Here is a 25,336-nt window from a genome sequence, read left to right as displayed (position 1 = left end):
ATTACATCCAGTAGGTCTGGTCAATAAGGTACTTAGCTTACTATTAGAGCTATTTTTCCTCTTTTTTTTGTACTACGATAGAAAAAAGCCAATAAAGCACAATGCTTTTTATTTTATCAGAACACAGAGGAGATAGCCTTCTTTAAGCAGCATTACAGACCTCTCTCAAAAAAAATTTGCAGACTTCTGGTTCTGAGAATATCTAGGCCAAAACAATGAAGTTATTCCCTAAAAAGGTGATGATTGTCAGGAGAAAATTTCAAGTATGGCCTCATATTTCTATGAGGAGCCCTCCGGTGACAGTCTTGACAGAAACAGCAGTATTATGAGATAATGCAGCATTTATGACAGAGCAGGTGAAATAAAGTCAGTCATTCAATATTGAACTGAACATTTTTCAAGCTAAGATTCAGAAAGAGAAAAAGAAAAAAAGAAAGATTTTCTAGCCCTCAAACTGAACTGTCTATTCCATCTTGGCTTCTCTTCTTTTCTTGAGAAGGTGGAGAACCAGTAGTCACTGCACACTGTCATCTTACCTCCAAGGGTCAACTGGATATATTTTTTACTCTCCTATTGGCTAAACTCCCACAGCTGATTGAAAGGATCAGGATCTAGTCCAAGATAAAAAAAAAAAAAAAAAAAAAAAAAAAAAAAGCATTTAGAGTTACCAGAACTGCTAGTGATAATCAAGGTGCTTTTCTGGGACTGTTTCTGCATTACGCTTTCCCACTGGGAGAGGATTTACTTATGGGGAAAACGGCCAACAACTCGGGGAAAACGGGATAAGTGCTAGGTACTGTACACCCGTAGAAAAGTGAGTTGGACAGTTATGGATGGCTTCCATAGCAGATTGTCAAGACATGATCCATTGTAACAGGTAACAGCTGAATATAAGCTAACAATATCATGACACTGAAAGGGGCAAGCATTACCCTGGAACGCAGAAGACAGAGCAAGGAGTAACGTTTCTGTTCTCCTCCAAACCGGTGCGGCCTCGGCCTGAACACGGGGGAAGCCTGTGCTTGAAGACAGCTACAGACCCAGCAGGGAGAGGGCAAAGGAAGCCAACAGGACTGACCAGAGCGTTAATAACCACAATTTCTCTCTCAAGCTGGTTGATAGGCCAAAGGAAGGTGAAGCAATTTACTCCAAAATAACCACATACTTAAAAGCAGTGGCTTTTAAAACATTTTCTGAAGACCATAAACAAGGACTAAAATAAAAAATAGTAATGGCATGAAAATAATACATAAGAAAATGAATTTAATAAAACTTCACCATTCCCAAGCTGCAGGGAACATTGCCAGTGGCCTCGCTCTGCTGGGGACAGAGCGCTCACTGAAGTTCAACGCCGGAAGACGACTCCTTTTGCTATCGCTTAAATACAGTTGCAGTGGTATAAACATGGTCAGAGAAGCACCAGTGAGTACAAGCGTGGTCAGATGAATCCCAGGTGGAGGTCAAACTGATTCCAATCACCAGAAATAACACACTTGCCACTTTGAAAGCTTTCTCCCCTAGGATCACATCCTTTTTCCCTCTTCAGCATTTCTTTTTGACTTACTGTATGCTAACAGCCTCATTTATGACAACTTATATTACTGTACTCTTATAAATTGTACTGAAAAGAATTTTTTTTTAATCTAAAAATGAAGAGAAATAATTTTCAAATATGCAAAAAATCTCCATGTCCCCTGTGAAGAGGACAAGTAGTAATCAACTTGAACACACTGCCCTGAGAGACTGTGAGGTCTCCATCACTGAAGGACTTGAAAAGCAGATTAAGACAAGTATTTATCAGGAATGATCAACATAACTGCTCTTGCCCTGAGAAAGGGGATGAGTCAAATCAGGTTTTTTGTGATTTCCATATTGAGTTCAAGTAATGAAATCATTTACAATTCTCACCTACACAGCTTTTTTCCAAGAAAGCTACGTATGGCCAAGCATTTTGCCGAAGGACAACGCATTTCAAAAACACCACGCGGGCAAGGTTGACCTTGCCAATGCTTTCCTAGAAACCATGTGACAAATGTAAAGAAAGGCAGCAAATGGGGACTTGAACATGGGAATCTGACTGCACAGAGCTTTCTTCCTTGTGGATGTGTAAATTTTCCTTTTCCTTGTAGACGTGTGAATATTCTCGTTTGCTTCTCGCTAGCAATAATATTCCGGTGGAGTTCATCAGTCCTGTAAGCCATTGTACAGTTTTTTCATTCAAGGATGAATTATAGTCCCACGTAGTAGAACATTAGGGCTTTAGGGCAAGGGTTATCTTTCCGTTGCAAGGCTTTCAATGTCTATATTGCTTGTTGTTTGTTGGCTTACAGTTGTTTATATTTTGTCTATGCAAAGCTTATAAATACTACTGCACTACAAATACCACATTGTCCCAAATTAAACATCTCATTCAGCTCTTCCTGGCATCCAGCATAAGGCACGCTGTTGGCCTTCATCTAAGGGATGACATCAATTAGCAGGGATCCTACCTCAACAAGGTTGGAGGTCATGTCTTCTGTAACCTGAACAGTTACCATGACTGAAAAACCTTGACTCGCTGATTACAAATTACCTCTAAGTTAGTACAATTTGTATACAGTATATGTTCTTTCCAGGTTTTACTTTCAGTTCAGCATATTAGTCTGTTTCTTCCATTCTGTGATACTATTTCCAATTTAAAACTGGACTTACCAGACCGTTTCTCATCTTTATAACTGAGCTGAAGAACATGTTTCTAGAGTTTCTGTGATATTCTAGTTGTTTCTTATTCATGAAGTATTTTAGTAATGTGTTAAAAAAAATCCTTAAACATTTCTTAAAGCGCAGCTTTAAATACTGAGCACAGAATTTTGGCTGACTATGTTTGCAAACTAGAATGAATGTGTTTGATACTTGATGAATGCAAACATATACAAAACACTGACATGGTATCTAAACATACTGATTTTGCCAGGGAAAGCAGGCATTTTTGGTAAGAGATAAGAAGGTGCTCTGAGGACCCAGGCTCTTTGGCAAAAATAGGTGTCTAAAAAAGTGTGCGTGAATGAGGACATATTTTTTACAACTTTTGGTGGAATTTTGAAGTGACATCACATTATCAAACACCTGTTGTGATTTTCGGCAGGACCTGATCCTATGGTGCTGCAGCTGAGTATCTTAATGCTTTCCTATTTGTGGGGAGGAATGGAACAAAGAGCTTTGCAAAGTGTAAGTAAGGTCTTGGGGGTTTCACTGTAACAGAGAAAATATTTTCATGATATTTATGTTAGTCTGCTCAGAATATTACCACTTTTTTTCTTTTTGAGGACAATCCTTAAATTAATAGCTGCGCAGATAGTAAAAAAAAAAAAAAAAAAAAAAAAAAAAAAAAAAAAAAAAAAGAGAGAGAGAGAGAGAGAGAGAGAGAGAGAGAGAGAGATTTGCCCTAATTGAAGTAATTAGGGAATCAGGACTGGGTGAAATGGAAGCAGGTTTCAGCCAAGCAAAATACCAATGGAACAACAGCCCTAAACTTGCTGTCCAGTTCAGCAGAACATGGGCATAATCCTGCAATTTTGCTCGCACACGTTTGCATGAGCTATTTTGCATGCATGTGTTTTCTTCACTCTCTAACTTATACCCTTGTGTTCAGGGCTCTCAGCAGCTCAGGCAGTGTTGTGAATTCATCTGGGTCACAAAGTAAGCCTAGGGTAATGCAAAAACCACTCGAAGACATACCACATATATCACATGTCACATACAAGAAAACCTCTGAGTGCTGGTTTTTAATCCACAATGTTTCCCCTTCAATATCCCTTTCCTACTTTTTATCTTCACAGCGGGAGGGCCAGTTTGCTATTCCCGTAAGCATTTGCAAGCTGCGTTATGAAAACCGTACAGTCATGGGATAACACAAGTTGAAGGGTGCTGCACTCAAAAGAGCACCACAGGGAAAAGAGCCCTCTTGTCCTTCGCCTTTATTTCAAAAGTCTGGCTATGAGGACACTGTGGGAGACCATATCCGAGGCCTTGGGAAAGTCAAACTACGACCGCTTTCCCAAAATCCAAAGCCACTCCTCACACCACCAAGGGCCACCAGGCTGCTCAGACAGCGTTTGTCCTTGTGATTGCACTTTACTATGGTTTTTCATATCTAAGTACTGAAACATCATATTTACTTACTTATTTATATTTTATTACTTTTCTAGAAGACAGTGTGACAAACTTGCTTCAGACCTCCCGGCGGGTATTTTGCAGAGTGCCAGATAGTCTAGGGTAAATATGGATTCAGGGTGACTGGAGGCTAGCATATCTAACTGCACTGTAGCAGCTGCTCTATTCCACACTGTATGAAGCATTAACATAATAGTTTAGATTCCGTGTTGCTATTCTAATAAATTACCAAAATATAAATTACCATGAAGGCTTTTATGGTCTGCAGGAGAGGCTTCAGTATCCCTCACAAAAGCAGAGAACGAACTGCAATTCATGTAAGATGAGAAACCATCTGACAAAGCTCGCACAGCAGGCGAAGAGAAACAAAACTCCCCATTTGCTGGCAAGCCTACTAACCTTCTGGCCACTGGACGATTCCCTGCCTGGGCTTACTGGGAAAAGGGGCCCTTCCTACTAGCAAGAAAAATAGTTCATATCTGTTGGAATTATCTGGTGTCAACACTCTGGAATCTGCTTTTTTTAGAGAGAGACAGCTCCTGAAGTTATAAGCATTTGTAAAATGCACATTTATTTCTGTCTCACATATATTTTCTTCAAAGTGAAAACACAGGCCGAAGCTGACAAATCTGTATGTCCACCACAAGGACTGAAAAATGTTTAATTTGGAGCCTAAACAGAAGTGGCCCAGTTTTCTGGCACGCTCATCACTGCAGAGCATACTGACTGCAGCTGGAGGCTGCGGCTGGGATCGTCAGGAGGAACTTATATACAAATTGAGATGGGGCAAAGGAAAGGGAGGGAGCATCTCAGAAATACAGAAGTTGCTTATGAAAATTTTGTCAGATGACTTTGTCTAACAGGACTCAGTAGTTTGGCCAGGGGAAAAACAGAAAGACTCCTGATTTCCAATCTCACACTTGAGCCACTGGAAGAAAAAGCTTCAAAAATTTAAGCCAGAACGGACAATTAAGGTACTTAATATTTTAACTTTAAGATTTTCTATCTGCTATACTACTACCAATGGCTACTACTGATCAGGCCTCTCTCCTGCAGTCGCAGACTTCCGGCAGCACGCACAAAGCAGCAGCAAGTTAACAGCATGAGCTTTGCCTGCTTCCGATTGTCACACACTGAGCAAACAAGTCCTCAGAGATCAACTGAAGAAAAAGCTGATTCCACCAAATAAACAGAGAAATATGATTATATTGACTATTATCACTGATCTGAGCAGAGAGCAATTACATCAGTCAAAACCTTAGGAGCGGTTAAATATATATATTGTCACTGGCTCCCCGTGGCCGATTGTGCAAACTCTGCGGGGTGGATCTTCCCCCTCTCTTCGTGTGCCGAAAAGACCAGAGAGGAAGTTTTAGCCCTCCAGCTAATCGACTCGAGCTCTGCAATTACTTCCCAGCTCTCAGAGCCCATGTGCTCCCTCCGTTCCCCTCGCGCAGAAGGGGACTGATAACAAGCTCTCTCCAGCTCTTTGGCTATCCTCCTTGTTTAAATCGTAAAATCCCTGCTGAAATAAGTTTGCCCAATGCACACGTGTAGTTCACAGAAGAGCTAAGTTTCACAAAAGTCAACAATATGAAAGAATAACACAGAAAATCTGACAACTACACAGTTACAGCAAGACTGGTGCAGATCAGTCATGTGAGAAGAGAGGAAGGATTCATTATCTGGCTGAAGTCATAAAACTGTCAAGATCACTCTTCAAAAGAAGATGTTGGCATGTATGTAGGTTATATGCCAAATAACAGAACAGTATATGACTTTCAGTGCATACAATGCTGACAACCGCAGACACTCCATTTAAGATGATGAGTATATTTTGCCCTATCCGGTTACATTTTAAGACACACTCCAGAGCATGGAATACTCCAGGAAAGGTTGAGGAAACAGCATTCTGTGGAGGAACCTCTGTGTCTGCAGTGAATTTTTATTCCCCTGCACAATCGAAGAGTTATGATATACCTGGCTTAAGGTGAAAATGAGATCAAAGCAGATTGGGACTAGGTGCTGGAGAAAAGGGCACATCCTTTACACAGCTCTCTGCTTGACTCCAGAGAACTTCAGGTTTTGAGGGAACAACATACTCAGGATACCTAGTAGGCAGGAAATGGAGTGTCTGCTGAGCCTGGAGGGCCACGCAGTGCAGAGCAGCAGGCTTGGCAGAGCTGTGCACAATGCCATAAGCCACAAATATTTACCATGGCATGTCAAAGGGGGATGACTATCTCTGAAAGTCCTAAGGACAATCATCTGATCTGCACTCTAGGACATCCAGTGTCATTAGATTTGCGTCTTTACTACCCACAGGAGAAATCTATGGGTTCTACCAAAGACTCCAGCAGTAGCAACCCCATGACCACCTTGTTTGGTCCTATCTCTCAAGTTGTGATTGACATCCAGTGACCAATCCTGAGAAAGTGACCAGCAACAGTGAGGCAAAATTTAGACCTCATTAGAGGAATATTCTGTTTACACAAACGCAATTGCAAGCCTTTCCTCCCATTCGTGTATCTGCCATCTCCCCTTCTCCCCAGCCTCTCTCCTGGTGTTTCTCTTCACAACTAATCTCTGATTTTCTGAAAAGCTTTAGGCCTGTTCCACCAAACTTTACCTACATACCTCACAGATCTCTCTACTGCTTTCTCCCTTACTATTCTACCTCCTTCCCTACTGCTTTTACTGTTATAACACCTTTCTACCTCTCATCCCTTCTAGAACACCAGACTGCTTCAGACTGATCACTGCATAACTTAAATAGAAGCTGAATACTGTTGAGTCACCCACTGATGTTTTTCCAGATCCACAGTAAGTTAAGAACAATCAAGGAACTATGTAATAAGCATTCCCTATGTTCCCGGGAGGAAGAAATATAGCAAAGACTGAGGATTCATAGAAGAATCCATTTTCCCAGGTTCTTCATAAAGTCATGATCTTCAAAGCTATTGGCAATCTGAGGCCCTTTAACAGTACGCTTAACTTGCCAGTGACAGGAAAAAAAAGCGTGGAGATCTTCTGCAGACCCAGAGAGCATAGCATGTGTCTTTATGCATATGTTCAAAGTCCACAATATTCCAAGTCCCGCTTAATGCCCCTCTTAAAATAGGCTTACAGAATAGAGACTTGGGTGAATCTTCTACTGCTGCTACTGTAAAACATTAAATCCTGTCTTACGGTGCTTTATGCACTCTCCCAGTTCCTTCATCTTCATCAGTTCTGTCTCTCTCCCCTCCTTTCTCCCCCGCCCCCCCCCCAAAAAAAACCCAGCCTGGTTTATTTTTGGTTTACCCTCAAACCTATCATCTTCCATTTCAAAATTGTGAAGGAAATAGTTTCCCATTAGTCTCATGATTTCTGGTCTCCTTAGGCTCCTGACAAAACGCTGGCTCCCTGTGGCTTTGAACAAGAAGCCCATCCTCATGGCTGAGTGGCAGTAAACCCACTAAGATTTAATGGCCTCCTTTGCCAGTTTGCTGCAACTCTAATTAAAACACTAGAGTTGTCCCACTTCAAAGCATCTGCTAAATGATTTCTCAGAGCTCCTGAGATAAGGGAAGTCTCAGCAAAGGCAAATGACAGCATCAACTTGATTTTTTCCGTTAAATAAGGAACAGTTGATTAAAAACTTTAACAGGTGGCAATTTTTGGCAGCTTTACTGTGTGTAAGCTCTAGACAGATTCATCATGCCTTTCATTTTGAAACATTTATGTGAGAATACATTCACTGAGATAAATGATCTTGTTCACAAAAGCATTCTGTTCAAGGCTGCTATTTTAACTGTTACATCAATCAAATTATGTTGTAAAAATGTTAGCATCCATTTTGACAATTATCATCAAGTACTTAGAACTTTGGAACTCCTCTCGTTTGCTTCCTATTCCAATTTTAGCAGTTTTTACATTTTAACAGATAATGGTCAACAAAATACAGATAAACAAACAAGGCAATTCACGTAAGAGAGTCTGACGGATACACAGAGTAAAACACAGTTACAGGTGAAATCCTTTAAAATATGCCATGCAACAACCGCAAGACGACACGCATAGTAGGCTCATGGATGCATTTTGGAGATGGGCCGTGGGGGGTGATATGAAATACTGATTTCCTGGAAAAGCAAAATTTCAGCCCTCTCAAAGCTCTCCACTAAACAGGTGTGCTTGGAAAAGTCTGTCTGAAGGCAATTGGAGGATGGTGCTACTGTTTCGTTTTGTTCAGCAACTCGGTTATTTGTATTGGACCCACGGGACCCACAAAACCTAGACTCAACTCCCACCTTTTCCTATGAGCATTCAAAGAAGAGGTCCCTTCTGTGGGGTAAGCCAAGGGAGGCTGGGTGCTCATAAGCTCTCCTGGAAAATTGTTTTCCCTAGGAACAAAGAAATTAAATACTTCCAGTTTGGAGGAGGAACACTACAGCCTCACACCCCAGATCTCACCCATCTGGCTAGGGAGCCTTTCGCAGATGCGTGCTCTTCGATCCAACAAGCATTTAAGTATTCAAATTGTGATAAACTACTCCAACAGAGAGATCCACTGAGTGGCAACACAAACAGAACAAAAGAGCTCTCTACCCTGAGCATAGGAGCTCCCTTGATGTGCACAGTTATAAAGGTTATAGTCACTCAAACCTAAACAAGAACAAGTTCATTTCGAGCAACAGTATCTGTCTATTTTTAGCATGGTTTGTGTTACGGAACAAAAAGCTATTTTCCACAGCTCTAAATTAGAAACTCCATCTCTAAACAACCTCCTTTCCTGCTCCGAAGAAAGGCTTGTACCAATGATCACTCCAGGGAAAGTTTTCTTTCTTTCTTTGAGAGAAAAGAGACTTTTCAGTATAAATGGCGTTATCATCTAGGAAAACCAATGCAAGTAAAAAACCCTCCAAATGCTCGTTTGATATTCAATTCACAGTCCTCGTCAGCGAGTTTCAGTATATTTTACTGACACACAGCTGTTTCGTAACATATATTCAAGACCTAAGATCTCTTTCGCCAAGAGGTCTTTAAAATATGAGTGCCACTCAAAAGAATGACAACCACCATCAGCCTTGTGGGATTCTTACCTCTTTTCACTGAGATAGCTACAGCACCCATCCCGAGGGTGGACCCCCGCCTCACGTTATAGACACTGTCAAGATTTTCAGGCTTCTGTCACTCATTATTATTAATATTATGCTAACATCAAGAGAGTTGCAATCTGTCCTGGGTCCCTGTTGTACTCTGCAATGTTTTTGCAACAGAGAGTCTTTATGAAGACCAAAAGCAAATATCAGAGCAACAGCAACTCTGCATTTTTCAGTATTTAAACATTAACAATTAACTATCCATTTGCATCCTCCCAGTATCAGCTCTTGAATTTGCTATAGTTAAAGAAAAAAAAAAAGGATGAATTTAAAATCAAACTGTCCTCATTTTCACTGGCAGCTGGGGAGGGAAAGTCAGGAGGACCCCTCTGATAAACCTGGTACATCACGTAACAGCATTGTCATGGACTTGCTGCATTTAAGTACCTTGTACTAACCCCTACGACATATTCTCAGGTTTTCCTCCACTGCACTGTGTTCCCTACAGTTGTTACCAACTTCAGCTGGTCACCAACAAGCAAAAAGCATTTCTGCATGCCTAGCAGTTGATAAAGAGTTAAATGCCTAAGGGTTTAAAGGTATGCTGGCAAGACTTCTCTTACAGCACTTTTGCACCTGCCCAGTCTATTTTAACAACCTTGGAATGATACTTGATTCAAGCTCATATAAATGACTCCATTAAATGGTTCAGTGGTTAAAAAGCAGAAAAAACCCACCACCACCCAGGGCCCCTGGTTAGTATACTGTGTTGATACCAAATACAGGAGCAGCATCGTGGGCACGCTCTTCAGCTGTAGCTCAGGAGTAAAGGGAAAAAAACTGGGCGAGGACTGCAGGTCTGAGATAAGTCTTTATTAAAATATTTAGGAATGTGCTCCAAATTATTTTACCCCCTGCTACCAGTTATTACACGTGCTGCTACCAAAACTCTGCCTTTCCGTATCTACACTGCATTTGTTCCAGTCATCCTCTGCCAATGCAAGCTACCACAATTCACCACAGAGCCACTTCTTGATGATTAACTACACACTTTGACAGCAAGGAAGTTGGCCTTTTTCTGCAGTGATGCAAATACGACAGACTGCAAATTTAAGAGATTGTTCTGCCCGCATCCCACAGATTTCAATTAAGCCACTCAAGGCTCTGCGTTTTGCTGGGATGACACGAGCGCCTGCAGCAAGTGCTGCCCTCACAGATTTGGCCCTGATAGGCAGGAGGGGCTCTGTTTTCCCCTTTCTGTGCATTCCCATGTCACGGAACGTCCGAGTTGGCAGGGGCATGACAGCAGCTCCAGAAAGCCAGAGTCAGTTACGGAAATATTTTCAGACCGCCAACTGAAGAATAAAGAGGATTTCAAGAATGCAGTTTGAGGTCATTCAGTTTTATCTACTCCACAAGCCACTCAGCCTGGCAGAGAACTACAGAAAGCCTCTTTCCCTAGCAACAAGTCCTGTTGTACATGCTGCTTATTCAGCTGCAAATACAGCTTTTATCCCAGAGGTAATGGACTTAGAGGAGGCTATTCTTAAGCACTAATAGGCTAAAAGAACTCGATTATTTTCATTTAAAGACTAACAAGGCTCTCCTCTGAGATATCCATTCTGTTACTTCAGGAGCCATGCGGCACTTGTACCAGATCCAAGTAAATTAAAAGAAGGGGAAAAAAAGTCATCATGATGGCCCCTTTTAATGGGTACAGACCTGCTACAGTGCTGAAATTCCCTTTAGCAAGAAGAGGGAAAGATCATTCAAAAGCCCATTACAGTACATAAAGCAGTATAGAAGGGTCAAGCCATAGACAAAAACAATTATCACAGTAACTGCTAATCGGCATGATAATCGTTCTGTTATTTTTACGGTAACATTTTCACCTCAGAGAATGAGCGTGGGAAGAAAAATATTTGAATGCTCCTTCTCTTAGGCCACTTGCTATGGACCTGCTATCACGATTACTGTAATGCACAAGAGCTACTTTCTGACAAGATCAAGGGCTTATGTGAGATTATGGGGAACAGGCCCACTGCTATCAGCTTGTCATCTTCACTTCATGGGAGGAATCACTGCAAAGGCTACCTAGCTTATCTTCTTCAACCGTCAGTGGAAACTGTCTGCCACAAGCCTCTATTTACACATTAGAAAACTTGTTTCACAGAGGGAGCGGCCATCCCCTGTAGGGCAAAAAGCTATTTCTGGTGTTTGAAAGCAAATTAGACCATAGCATGTATTTCGTACCGGGAAGAAAATCCTACCAGTTTTCTTAACATCTTTGTGCCTTCCACCCTACTTCTAGTATTACTGCTTCTACCTAACAAAGATATTTAATGTTTCTTGGCAGAGTCACGTAGCCTTGGGAGACCTCGCAAGAGCTTGAGTGCAAAATACAGCCTCTTCTGCCGCTACAGTTTGTTAATACGCTACTGAAAGTGCGATGCAAAAACAAAAAAAAAAAAAGCAAAGAGAAAGGTAACCCAGCATTTCTGAGAGCTGTACTTTGTGTTGTTGCAGTCAAAATGCAGTTTCCATTTCTCAAGTTGCTGCTGTTTAAATTGTGTCCCTCTAGCTCCGTCTGGCTTTTCCACATGTAGAGCTGAGTAAACAACAGAAAGAACGCCTCTAGGTCCTTCCTTGCTCTGCCTCCATGACAAAATGGCCATCTATAACTAATTTAGCCACTTGCTAGCTCATTTAATAAAACTAAAATCCTTTAGCTACTACTTTTCCCCCACAGCTGTTTAAGACCAATACATAGGTGTTTTAAGACCGTCTTCCCAGACAAGAGGACCAAAGTGATGGCCAGAGGTGGCAACATACCACACAGTTCAGACTCACCCAAATTCATCTATTAGTTCCTAGGCTCTTTTTTCCATTATGTGTTTTCTACTTCATCTTCTGGAGAAAATTCCCACTACCGTCCATTTTCCAGCAGAACAGACTATAATAAAATCCCTCACAAAACTGCTTTATTTCTCCAAGACCAGCTCATCCATAATGCACTTCCTAGTGCTATCAGTAATGCAATAATTTGGTTTGAAGTGACTTATTTTCTTACCATTTCTTCTCTTTGCCCTTTAACACCTTGCATCTAGCACTGGAACATGGCAGTGAATGACTCCGAGATGTCTGACATGCGACAGGCTTTGTCAAACTCCTCCTAATTAGACTCACATATCCATAATCAAGCTTTTCACTAGATGCCCACAACCCAGAAAACACTGATATATAGGTAGAGCCACATGTATTCAACATACGGGAGTATATTATACTTCAGCTATGCGGCCAAAGGAAGATGTGAACTTCTTATGATCAGAGTAAAACTTGTAACAACTCGAACCAGACCTCTCTGCATTAAGGAATGCAGCATTCAAGAGCAACATTTTAAACATGACAAAGTAACCATGCAGTGAGTTCAAGGAATAAGGATCAAAGTCCATAACACTTCCTGGAGATTAATGACCAGCTGAAGCAGTTGACAGCAGAAGCTAGGACAAGTGAATTTCCTAGGAAACGTTGTACCAGAGCAATTTTATTATCCATACAGAAATTCATGAATAAAAGGACAATAAGTACTATTCATTGCCCATCCTTAGACTTCAGACTCTGAAAGCATTACTTACTACACTTTCACCACTTAGGCTTACACTGTTCAGGTTTAGCTCGGACGAGTCAAGACAGCAGCTTTCTCAGCCCACCCATTGCCTTCACAGGGTCTCTGCCCACTTCAGCAGCATTTATCCTCAGGTGGCTGGTTATTTCTGTGGCAGCTGAGAGCCATCAGTACCTGCCTGAATCGGGCCATCTCATCAACTGCTGACTGGGTACACGCTGGATACTGCCACAGCTCTAACTCTTACAGCAGTAGATAGTTCATCTCATCTTCAATAAGAAACTCAAAAGCCTGTATTTTATTGGGAGGTAGAAAGGGTAAAAGGCAAATTCAGGTGTCTGAAAGAGTCCTCTCCAAAGCCAAGCCAACACTGAAACTCAAGCTTTTTAGTCTGCTTGCCAACATGGCAGGTAGCTCAGTGGATACTGGGAATATTCTAGTTCAGTCTCCTAGAACCTTGCTAAAATATAGATTAATTTCCATGTGAACAAGTGCTTTCTTCAAATGAAGATCATCTTATTCTGCCCATCGTTAAGGCCATATTAATTTATTTTAATTTCAACTGTAGTGTCAGGGCTGAAATATGAAGCAGCAAGTAGCAATCTTAGGCACTCAAGTCATCCCCCAAAAGGAGCCTCATTTTTTAGACAGTGTGTCCAGCTGAGCACTGACAACTCATTAATCATGCCTGAACATCTTGGTTTTATCCAAAGTCTGATTTACACATTCGGGTAACTAAGTGAAAGGCAATCTGAGTCTAAATCTAAATGCACAGGCCCACTTCTACTGAAACACTCAAAACCTTTCAGAAATCTGTGTAAACATTCTAAGAAATGAGTAACAGGTGGTAGGAGAACTTCGACTTCCGATGTATAGCAGAAATGGAAACAAAATCAAAATTGCCTGACACTACGGTACAGTTGCTGCTGAAATGTATCAGACAATATCACCAGTCAGCCCGCAGGCTGTCACTAACAGCTGAGAGAGAGTCTTATCTCACCATCTCTCATGAAAAGAGTTATCTGACTTCCTGGACGACTGCCCACAAGGACTCTGTGCAGGGCGGCAGGTCACCGAGACTGGACGCTGAAGAATGTTTTGTTGTCTTTTAACAGACTTGCTTCCCTTCGCTGCTATGTTATCTTAGGCATCCTGCCATGAATTTATTCACCACCATCAATGGACATCCCTTCTACTCAAGTAAGCTATATTTTATATTGCGGAAGAGGAATGGAAACAATCTTCTGTAATTTATTGGGACTGTTATTCTCTTGATCCAAAAATGTTGGAGCTGTCACCTATGCTCACAGATGTTGTGTTTTAATGATATGGGACATATGAGACCCTTCTGGAAAACTTGCATAGGAGTTAGTGAAGAACTGAATTTCATGGTTTGACAAAACATTCACAGAATGGTATATTCCCTACAGAAATGTTTCTTAGACATTAAGTGTTTTAAAAGTTTGGAGAAGTCTCCTGTATAAAACAATAATAAAACTTCTATTAAGCCCTTTTAAATTGCATAGAGAATTTTCATAAAGGATAGGAGGAATTTTAAGATTGGAGTAAATAGCTAATAAATTTGAATTCTAGTCTCTTCCTTGCTCTTCTCTCTGAGCAGAACAAGAGCACAGCAGTCACATTTGCCTATACAAAAATAGTCAACAATCCAGGGAGGAAAGGTAGTGTGCATGTACAATACAGTATTGTTTAAAACCCCCTCGTAAATAGTTATCTTAAAACCTATCCAAAATCCAGTAGTCAGATAAAACCATTAATCTTTTGAAGGTGTTTGACTGTAGAATTACACCTTAAAAGAAGAGGTAGACATTAGGATCCTTATACTGCACTCCTACACATGTGAATAAACACATTTATGTTGTCTATTTTATAATACTATCAGTAGCGTAAGATAGCACAGTGGTCCTTCTTTACATCTGTGTTATCTTCTTTATATGGTGTTTATGTAAATAAATTCTTCAACTGAAAGGAGCAAAACGAGAAGATTAAGATTTTATATATATATAAAAATATATTTATGTTTAGATACAATACCTGAGAAAACAAATCAATGGCTCCTGCACCAACAGGCATCAGTAGAGAGGGGCTTCCTTAACACGTCTCTGTTAAAACACCTGTGTCCAAAACCCACATCCTTTTCCTCTAGGACCACATGAGGGAAATCTTTGCACAGTGCTAATTACTCTCTGTATTTGCCTAGCTGGTAATAGCTATGGGAATTAAAAACCCCACAGTCTCTAACAGCAAAGTCCTATTATCTGTAAGAGCATGCACATGAGAAGAGGCCCATTTTCATTTATGACCTAAACTAGGACTTAAAGAACGCATATTTCCAGAGATGATTTCATGCATTTGGCAAAGAAGGGGATTTGGCACTATTCTGTCACACACATACAATTTTTCCCTGCCCATTCAGCTTATGTGATACTGGAAGAGGATGGATACAGACAAATAAGTCACTGACCCACCCATAAATTTAATAGGCAAAAAACAGAGCAGATGGAGGAGAGCTGCCTGGGACTCTCCTGATGCTGCGACCACATTAATCCCAGTATTATTACGCAATTCCCACAGATGTGACCTCCTACAAAAACACTTAACATAATTAGCCATACGCAAACATTTTAGACACATACTATTTCACTGTGTCATTGAGTCATGCACAATGCACAAGTCCAATATATTATTATACTGTGTAGGAATAATGCATTTCTCTTCTCAGAAGAAGTTATAACAAGTTCCTCAGGTATCTTACACCAGGACTGTAGGTGCAGGGCACTTACTGGAAGTTATCCAGAAGTTACTGTCTCTTATAAGAAATTAGATGTGACAACATTACAGTAAAAGCTTTACTTCCGATTTATCCCACATAGGGTTTATGGTTGCCACTTGGAGGTAAGTGAAATAACAGTAAATACAGACCAAGGAAATTCAGGCACACTACAGAAAATTTTTCAAATGAAGAGCTACAAAATTTTAAATGTAGATTTGCAGACTCCTGCCCTTATGGTTTTTGTTCCCCCATTAACTATTAATATGCAGATAATCCAAAGGCCATTTTACTTGTCCTTAAAATGATTACTACTCTTCTCGTGGGTAGCGGGCACAGAACTGTCACCCTTGGCAGTCGCATTACAACCTTTACACAGAATGGTGTAAAAGACAGCATTATCCCAAGGCACAACCTTAGCGCACTCTTACTTCCAAGCTTTGGCATGCCTTCACAGACCCATTTTGATCACAGTGAAGGCAGCATCAAGACTTCCATGCAATTCAAAAATACATAAACAAGACAGCAAGGAAGTCCGTTTTCATGGATTCTTTACATGACACACCACTGCCCTTGATTCTCTGCAGTCAAAGAAAGCTCAGGTGTCTTTGATCATCACAAAATAACATTTTGATTTTAGGAACCTGACTCTGTTCTTTCACCAAGTTCTTTCAGGTGAAAAGAAAAACTAATTCCTCTGCTCATTTTCATAGAATTGGCTGGGTTGCTTGTACATTCAGGAGCTGAAGCCATGAAACTTCTGCTTCCTTCCCCTGAAGAAATGTTTTCTCTGTTTTCCATTAAAGGAAAGGCCTAAGCCGGACAAAAAGAAAAATCCAACTCCTGAAACTCACCGTAAAACACTGTGGAAAAAAATGAATGGGATATTTTTCTATATTGCTGATCACAGAACCTAGTAATCACTACTGCCCTTTCATTGACGACCTCGACACAAGCTAACAATCAGCATCCCAACTATTATTATACTGGCAACTGTTAGTGCATCTAACTTATTTTTGTGCAGTTGACAGTTCTGAAAAGATCTTACCCTAAATAAGGGAGTCTTAGCATGCCACTTCAAGTCCCTGACACAGTTTGTGGCTCTATCTTAGAGCAAAATCAGGATTACCTTCAGTCCACAAAAATGTGCATCTTCTTATAGACTCAGCCCACAGATAAACTAAACTAAATCAATGACGAGCAATTTTATTTTATTCTTTTTCAATATACTGCAAGCTCTAAAACAGTGAGATTGGATGATTTTCAAAATACTAAATTAAAACTGAATTTCCTTTTCAAGTCCTATTAAAAATGATACTGCCACCTGCTTGCATTTACATTTTAGGCTATTTAAGGGCATTTAATTATCCATACACTAACTGTGGATAATTGAAAACATCTGAAAACCAGGGACCTAGATTTTCCCTTTAGAGACACCGAATTTCTCCCCACAAAAGACTACACAAGCCTTTCCATTTCACAGCCACACATTAGGTAACACTTTCAGAAATTACAGTTCAGAAACTTTGTTCACTCATTTTTCTGCCAGGCTAGGTAGGGCAGATGATCTTTTAAGGATTAACATTTGGCCAGATTTCCTTCCTCAGCCTGCCTTGCTCTCCCCCAAGATCCCTAGCCTATCTTTTGTTCTTTCCAAACACTTTAAACACCCTGCAACAAGCTTTTCTTGGCATTTTGTGCTTCCAGTCCACTTAACCGATAGATGCTTGGGGAGAAGGCGAAAGGACAGAGTTACATGGAACAATGCTACTTTACACTGATTTTCTGTGAGTGTGCAATTGAATGCTGAGCATGCTTTGCCTTCCAGAAGGGTGGCAGCAGCAGCTGAATGGTAAATGCAGTCAGGGACTTGCCACCAGAAATAAGTGACAAAGATGTTCAGGTTTCTGCCACTCTGGTCAAACAGACGCAGACACACAGCAGAACCAATCTCATACTCATGTGAAGCATGCCTTGTTCCACTGGTTTCAATGGAGTTCTTCCTCACAAAACTACTTCAGAAGGTCTATACACTTGCATGATGCCTAATTGCTTCGAAGAGGGTAGGAAATGCCCAGGCATGAATGCTGCCAGTGCTCACTGAATGCCGGTCACTGCAGAGCTCTTGAGGGCATCAAGGTCAGTGCAATACCTACACCACCAGAAGTCAACTAAGCCAGAAGTTACACAAAGTGCAGCCCATGGGGTGCTTTTAAGCTGCCCTAGGTGACACAGATGCTGTTTGAGAACCCAATCAGTAAAGGAAATTGTGTGACAGCTGTATTCCCCTATTCACCCAAGGCAGGGCAAGGAAACTGCCAGCCCACAGCTAGAGAAAATTAGCTGTCTAAATAATTATTCCTAGGAAGGCGAAAAATAAACAACACCTGTCATTTCTGACACCCAAGCAATTGTCACCTGCACTCAAATCAGCTTTTGCTGTTTGCCAGCAGACCTCTCCCCCACCCCCAAGCTGGATTACAGAAGGAAACGTAGTAATCTGTTTTGACATCGCCTCCATTCTGACCTGCTTTTCCACATCATTTGAACCAAACCTGTGCCCTTCCTACCAGTGTGTTTGTCAGAAACAGCATTTGTCGAAATCCAAAGAAAAACAGCCACAATCTAAACTCAGACTGGCACACGCTGCTGCTCAAGAACATGGCCCTCAGTTTGCTTGGCAAAATTACTACGGGTCTCTCAGGAAAAGCTTAGAACTGTAATTATCTAATACTCATCCCTCATGTCAGTACTACAACCAAAATGGGGTTGTACAAAGCCATGTGAAATAGCAAGCTCGGGACCTGGAGAACTCGGTATTGAGCTTTCTTTGCTATAGGATCCACTTTCCCTGCCAAATAATGAAAGGACCAGTACAGAGAATAGGTTGAATAGCCTAGAACGAACAGGACTTAACCTCCAGGGCAATTCCAGCGGCACCAAAGGCAACGCCACTGTGAGAGAGCTGCCAGCCCCATGTCATCACATCTGTACGATATGGGCTTTGGCGATAGTCCTGTACTGTCACCAAATGACAGGGAACAAGCATCCCAGTGACGTGACCTAAACCAGAAGTACTGAATATCACATAAAAGATACTTTCTTGATATGGTAATTAAGAGGGAGGTAAACAAATGTCAAGAAACATTTTATACTTTCCAAACTACATCCAAAAGCTTCATGGAAGCACATTAACTCTTCATCTCAAAAGCAGCGAGCGGCCCAAGGCCCTGCAGTGGTCAGCAGAGGAGCTCTAAACATGCCTTAACGTATGGGAAGGAGTGAAACCAAGGAGCACATCACTAAGGTTTTGGATACCAATTGTGTTAAATATTTATTACACATCCAACTCTATGTAGCTAATCTCAACCAATAATTTTTTCTTCATGCCCCCAGCTGTAACCACTATAACTCAGCCTAATTGAAAAATGGAAGAGACTTTTCAGATTTTACTCCATTTTCATGCCAATGGGAACTTGCCCAGCCACCCACTTCAGTGTTGCCTTTAAAGTGTAGGAGTCCTGTGGAAGCAGGCTAAGTGGCACTGCTTGGCAGAGAATTCCAAGGTCTACTCCACACAACTTATTCCAGTCAGGAGTCTGGAGTAACCATTTTCACATGTCCATCTATTCCAGTCTTTTATTATTATTTTTTATAAATAAAAAGCCAGTATCTGCTTTTATAATAGGATTTAAGGCATTTCTAACTAGCCATGACATTCACTGTTACAGCCTAAATAGCCTTAAACGAAAAAGGTAGCAAAGGCAAGAAAGCCAACGTCACCACCACCACAAAAATGTTTTAGCAGACATGGAGTAAGGTTTTTATATAGATTTGGAAAATTAGTGTAACATAGTCTAAGTAAATGAAACCATGCCTAGAGTCATTAAAGTGATAGAACGTCTGTTGTCTCTCAGGGAAAACAAAAAAAGTAATTTTCTAAAACATTCTTACACCCCCAAATGACACCCCTATTCACTGAGAAGGACTAGATGGCTACCAGGTAATTGTAACAGCCAAGGTAAATGGAGCTGAGAGGTGTAGGCAACTTCACTATCAATTCACACAGCCACTAGACAGCCAAACTATCTATTGGCAAGTACTGACAGACACCCACTTTCAAAGTGTTCAGGATGCTGAAATGTGCACTTAATGTAAGCTACTGCTTACTGAATGCAAGCTGTGTCCCTCCTCTCCCTATCCCCATTCGATTTCTTCACTACTTAACAATTCTGTCATTTATTTAAAAAAAAAAAAACATCTGGGGCCATGCTTCTCATCTACACGTAACAGCAGTAAGCCTGGGTCCTCTTCAGGTTGCTTTTACGTGTTTGACTAAGCTCCACACATTTGTCAGCACCTGCAATTTCTTTGTGCTGTGTGCAGTGCATTTCATAGTAGCTAACTAGTGCTACCTCAGCCAAGTTGGATGCAAAGCAAAACGAAAAGATTTTCTACCTCTACCTGTAAACATTTGGACACTTCTCATCTAGTACAGCACTTGTCAAGAGGAAGATGGTCTCTGCTTGTTAAGGTAACCTAACGATGCTACAGCGGATTATGCCAACTAAAATCCTCATAGTGCCAGGGAAGAACGAGACCTATACCTTGTGCTGCAATGGTTCTTAAAGGATAAGAGACCTGAGCAGAATAAGTCTGCAGAGAAGTAAAGCTGGGACACCCGAAAGAGAACAGAGCAACAGAAGAAGAAATGGTGCTAGTTGATTCACCTACCCCTAAAATCCACTCATCGCTATCAGCTAAATAGCGCGCATTTTTCACCCCCTCCTAGGAGCAACATGTGACACGCATATACAAGGCCTGTATGTGTGTGCCTATACAAAACTCACACTGCCTAGAGTTCTGTTTTTATTGCAAACCAGCAAGGCCAGCCTCAGCCCAGAGCTTCCCCTGAACCTGCCTGGCTCCTGGAGCTTTTGTTCTAGAGCCGTCAGTGGAAACCTACGCAGAGTGCGGGCGCATTCCCGGCGCTGACGTGCCTGCTGCCTTCCCCACACATCTCTCTTCCTGCCGCCTTGCTGCACAGACGATGACACCCAGCACTCTTAAACTGCTGTTTACCTAATAAAGTCCTCTCCCTACCAAGTACAAGGCACAAACTGGGCTCAAACAGGGACAACAGCTTGGAGGCTACTACTTCCCTTTACTAGGGAAGGCTCACTTTTTCTGCCATCCACAAAATCCTGACTTTGCCTCTTCCCTTACAATTCTCAAGAAAGGATCTTTGTATTTCCAGTTACAAGAGGATGAGACAGGCATTAGTTTTAAAGTTATTTCTAACATTTTTTCCAGAACCTAGATCTAAAATGGCTTGTCCCAGAAACTCTGGCTTTCCTAAGAATTCATAGAAACGCATGGGATCCACTTGGAAAGTAACACTGCGAACTAGGGGCTTCAAAGCATCACTTACACTTCAAATAGGAAGTCAAAAGACTCCCCTCCAATGTTCTTGAGTCCAAATACTATCTTAAGCATTTCCCTTTCAGAGGGTCTTTCGAACATTAACTGACCTCTAGGGAGGCTTGTTAGAAAATGCACAGCTTTTTGCCTCTTTCCCAGCTCCACCATTACCTAAAGTCCAGCTAGGCCCATAACCACAGCCTGAGCTCAGTATCTCCTCCTGATACCTTCCTTCTTCCTTTTTTCCAAATCTTATCCCAGAGAAGGCAGGTACTAATGGCATTCCCTTTTCCTGGTGACACAGCTACAACTCAATGGCTGTGCACCTGCAGTGCCCACAGGAAAAAAGCAGTGCCCAAGTCTTTCAATATGTGGGCTTTCCAGAATTTCACACAGACAAGTCTACATCTACCCCTTAGCAGACTTCCTACTGAAAAGACTGAGGTAGGGAAAACCCTTCCCTCCTGCAACACCACCTTTTGGGTCAAGTGAAAAAGCATTATCCCAACATCCGCTCTTGCGGACTTATCTCTTAGTCTCCCCCACCCCTGATTTCCATAACATCTTTCAAAGTAGATGATCACAGCTTTCTGCTAGTGATGGGCTCTTTACAAGCTCACTCCTGCTGGGCATGCACTGGCCTGATTGTCAGCTGCCTACAGAAGCAGTTAATAGAGGAACTGGTCACTCAGTTTTCCTGCTGCCTAGACATACATCAATGAACTCCATGATGTTCAGCAATTCTTTTCTGGATAATGTCTATTATTCACAGCCACCCTACATATGAAAACCTTTATGTGCTTCCTGAATGCTTGCAACACACTGAGGACCTGCTGGACACAGTTCACAGCACAGTAGACCTTTTTTGCCTTTCGTTCTTCAGCAGCCATTTGTCCCAGTGCTGGCATTAACACTGACTGGTGAGGAGCAGATGTATTGTTCTCTTGACATTTTGCCGTGCAGTTTATTTAGCATCATTATTCTATTGTCAAATATTAAAGTGTCTACACAAAGACTTGAGTGCATTCTGTAAGAAGGCCCCTTTATTTCTGTAACATACACAGACCATATCTTCATATGCTTCACAGTGAACTGCGTAAGGTTTTAACAACGGTAGCTGAAGTCTTTAGTGAAAAAAAACACAAGCCAAATACTGAAGTTAATGCCATTTGCAGATGTACACCACGTCTCACAATCTGAGCCACACAGAATAATATAAGCAAATAATTATCCTCTGAAGTAAATAGAGGACGTGAGGAACTATGGTTAAGGGATTAATGAAAGTCTTACCAGCTCTTCAGGTCCTGCAAGTCCAGCTCTTCCTCCCCACACCTGCTGTGAAACCCCGGTCCTGTTCTCTAGCCACCCATTTAACAACCCCCTCCCCAGATCTCAGGTTACATTCTTTGAGCCTACACAACACAGCTAAAATTTCTCATACAGGCCCCTCTGAATACTTCGCCCTCCCTCCCAAGGTCAAATGCTAACATTCACCTCCAAAATCCCACAGCATCACATTCAAGCCCCTCATCTGAAAGGCACCGCACAGCTCTGCCTACATATATTTATCCTCTCTTTGAATTCTCTCTGCTTAAACTCTCCCAACATTCTGCCAGCTGAAGTTACATTGTTTGCACAAGTGACAAACTTCAGCTGAACTATTTCATATTTGCACCCACAAAGCACTTTGTTACTTGGATCCCAGTACTAGGCAGCATCTACCTCCTCTTGTCTTTCACCAGTACTCCCATTCCACTAGCAAAGACAGACAGCAGGACAGGAGTGATAGAAAACCATCATTCATGTCCTGCAGACCATCTCAGTCCTGATACATGGAAGGTGTTACAGCACACTAAGTATCTAAGGGCCTTTCATTCTTGCCTGTCTCCTCCAATTTCCCACTGGTATTTCCGATCCCAGCTCTGCTCCTCACACTCCACGGCAGTTCCAGAGGGAGCGGGAGCAGAAGCACGATGCTGGAATTTATGGTGAGAACAGCTACAGTCAGTGGACTCCTAATAGGCTCCACCACAGTCAAGCGCAAAAGCTTTTGCTTCTCTTCAGTGTAAATCCTTCTTTTGGATAACAGGATAACCTGAAAGCTCCTGAAGAAATACCTGCTTAGGTACACAACTGAATTCAAGCCTTTCAAAGTAAGGAAAGAGTTTACACATTTGGAAAGCATTGTGCATTTCTGTCATACTCTAGCATAATACGGATAACTATTGACACTGCATTGGATTTAAATCATATGACTGCCATTAAAGGCAATAGTACATATCTAAATTACCATGCACTGCTTTACAGAGTAGTACTAAATGTTTGATGATTACAGATATTCTGTAAACACAGTATTCAAGAAATACTGTAATATTTCGTGAAACCATTTGTATGTTAATATGGATAATGTGCATCATTCCACTAACAAAATCCTTTTAGTTTCTGAATTGTCTTTTAATAGCAGTACTGGTCTCCAGCTTAAAGATAAAACAAAATGGAGTCCCAAGTAGAAAAATTAATCCCTGTCCAGACTTGCTAAATCACAACACAGGCTTACTGCAGGGACCAAAAAAGCTTAAACTTCCCATCAGCCTCTGCTCCTCACTTTGCAACAACAGTGCAGGTGTCCCCTGCACCCCTCTGAAGCCAGAGGGAAGAGCCAGCACTGCCACAGTGGCTAACAGGGGGCAGCTGAGAGCCCTGAATCAGTAGCAGGGAAGCTGCCTCCTTGCAGAGCTGGAGCTGAGTCCGCGCTGCCAGGTCTGAGCCCCATCCCGTGAGCTCGGCCCTGGGGCACGCACAGGGGAATTCAGCACAGTTCGTCCCACCCATCAAGAGCACGAACCATCCCTCGGCCAGTCTGTGTGGGCACTAACTGTTGGCTTTGCAACAGAAACCTCACGTTACACAAAAATACAGAAGGGGCAAAGTGAGGAGGGCCAGCAGTGACGGCAAGCGCATGGAGAGACAAATTTGTGATACAGTCTCCATATCCAACACCGCTTTAGTCAGGGCGAAATTGCTCCCGCTGGGTTCAAAGAACAACAGCACACATGTATAGCTATTTTGAACATTACATTGGTATTTTCAGCAGGAGATAATTATATGTAATTATTATAATTATTTATGTGAAGCACCAATATTTTCATCTTCTGGGATACCATGAAAAGCAATATCAATTTAACCTAGCAGACCACCGCTCTGTTTAATTAAACATTTCATTAGAAATACTACTATACTTAGTGCACAAATCATTGAACCAAAAAAAGTGCAAGAATACAATTTGCCAATATAAGCCAAGAGTGGCTATTTTTGTTTTCCTTCTTTGCGTGTTCTCCATGTCAGCTTAATAGCTTAATTAACTTTACTCACAACGTTAAATACTCTCAGATTTATGCATTAAATCTGTTTAAGTATTCAGAGCAGTAGATATATTTGTTTTCTTGACTCAGTTAATTGGGTGCTTCTTTGCAATGCAGCATAAGGACACCAAAATAATCCCTCTGTTTACTAGGCCAGCTATCACACTGAAGAGGTTTAAACAAATGCACTCATGCATACTTTATTTTTGAAATTGGATGTGATCTGTTTCTTGCAATCACAAACACATCCACACGCGTTGTGAGAGCTGTTATTTAAAACAAAGAGTCATAATACATTGGTCCTAAAATCTCGCTTTCACCCTTGAGTAAAGACTGTTTTTTCCATGCTCCAAGACCACAAGTACTTTGGAAAATGTAAAGCTCCAGCTCACAGAAGAGACAGGGAGAGGCCTGGACCTTCTCTTTCCAGTGAGGACACAGCTGACAAGAGCCAATGACAGCACTGCTGTCATCTAAAGAAGGTCATCAGCTAGTTATCATTTTTATGAAACACACACTTCAGAGTTTGAAGACTATTTTAAGGAAAAAGCCCACCATTTCCTCTGTAGCACCTGCTCGACACAAGACACAGGAATTTTCAACTGCAACTGGCAGAGAGCAGCTTGATTACTCTGAAGTTGGCAGATTTTACCTTCACCTTGGCACAAACCCAGAGAGAAGAAATGTATTTTAAGCATTTCATTTTATTGTTACATTATAAAACACTGAACGTTCATTTTTGTCTGTATCCTCCACCTCAGCTCAGATTAATCTAGTCAAAAATTAGGCAATTAGCCAGAAAATTATAAGTAGAAAGCATCAGTAGATCAAAAGGGCTGACATAAATGCTCTATGTTTTATTTTTCAGCTGTGACTTGTTCTTCCTTTTCCCCCACATAGAACT

At 41.5% G+C, this 25,336-nt stretch overlaps 1 protein-coding gene across 4 annotated transcripts in view; it reads right to left on the bottom strand.

Moving 5' to 3' along the window:
• ARHGAP24 (Rho GTPase activating protein 24) overlaps positions 1-25,336 on the bottom strand; it is a 242,647-nt gene that overhangs the window by 166,465 nt on the left and 50,846 nt on the right. The gene's annotated exons all lie outside the window — the stretch shown is intronic.

Source organism: Dromaius novaehollandiae, chromosome 4, assembly GCF_036370855.1.
Source record: "Dromaius novaehollandiae isolate bDroNov1 chromosome 4, bDroNov1.hap1, whole genome shotgun sequence".
In the NCBI taxonomy this organism is placed as follows: domain Eukaryota; kingdom Metazoa; phylum Chordata; class Aves; order Casuariiformes; family Dromaiidae; genus Dromaius; species Dromaius novaehollandiae.
The sequence above is the reverse complement of the archived record's forward strand: the minus strand, read 5'-3'. Positions and strand labels throughout refer to the sequence as shown.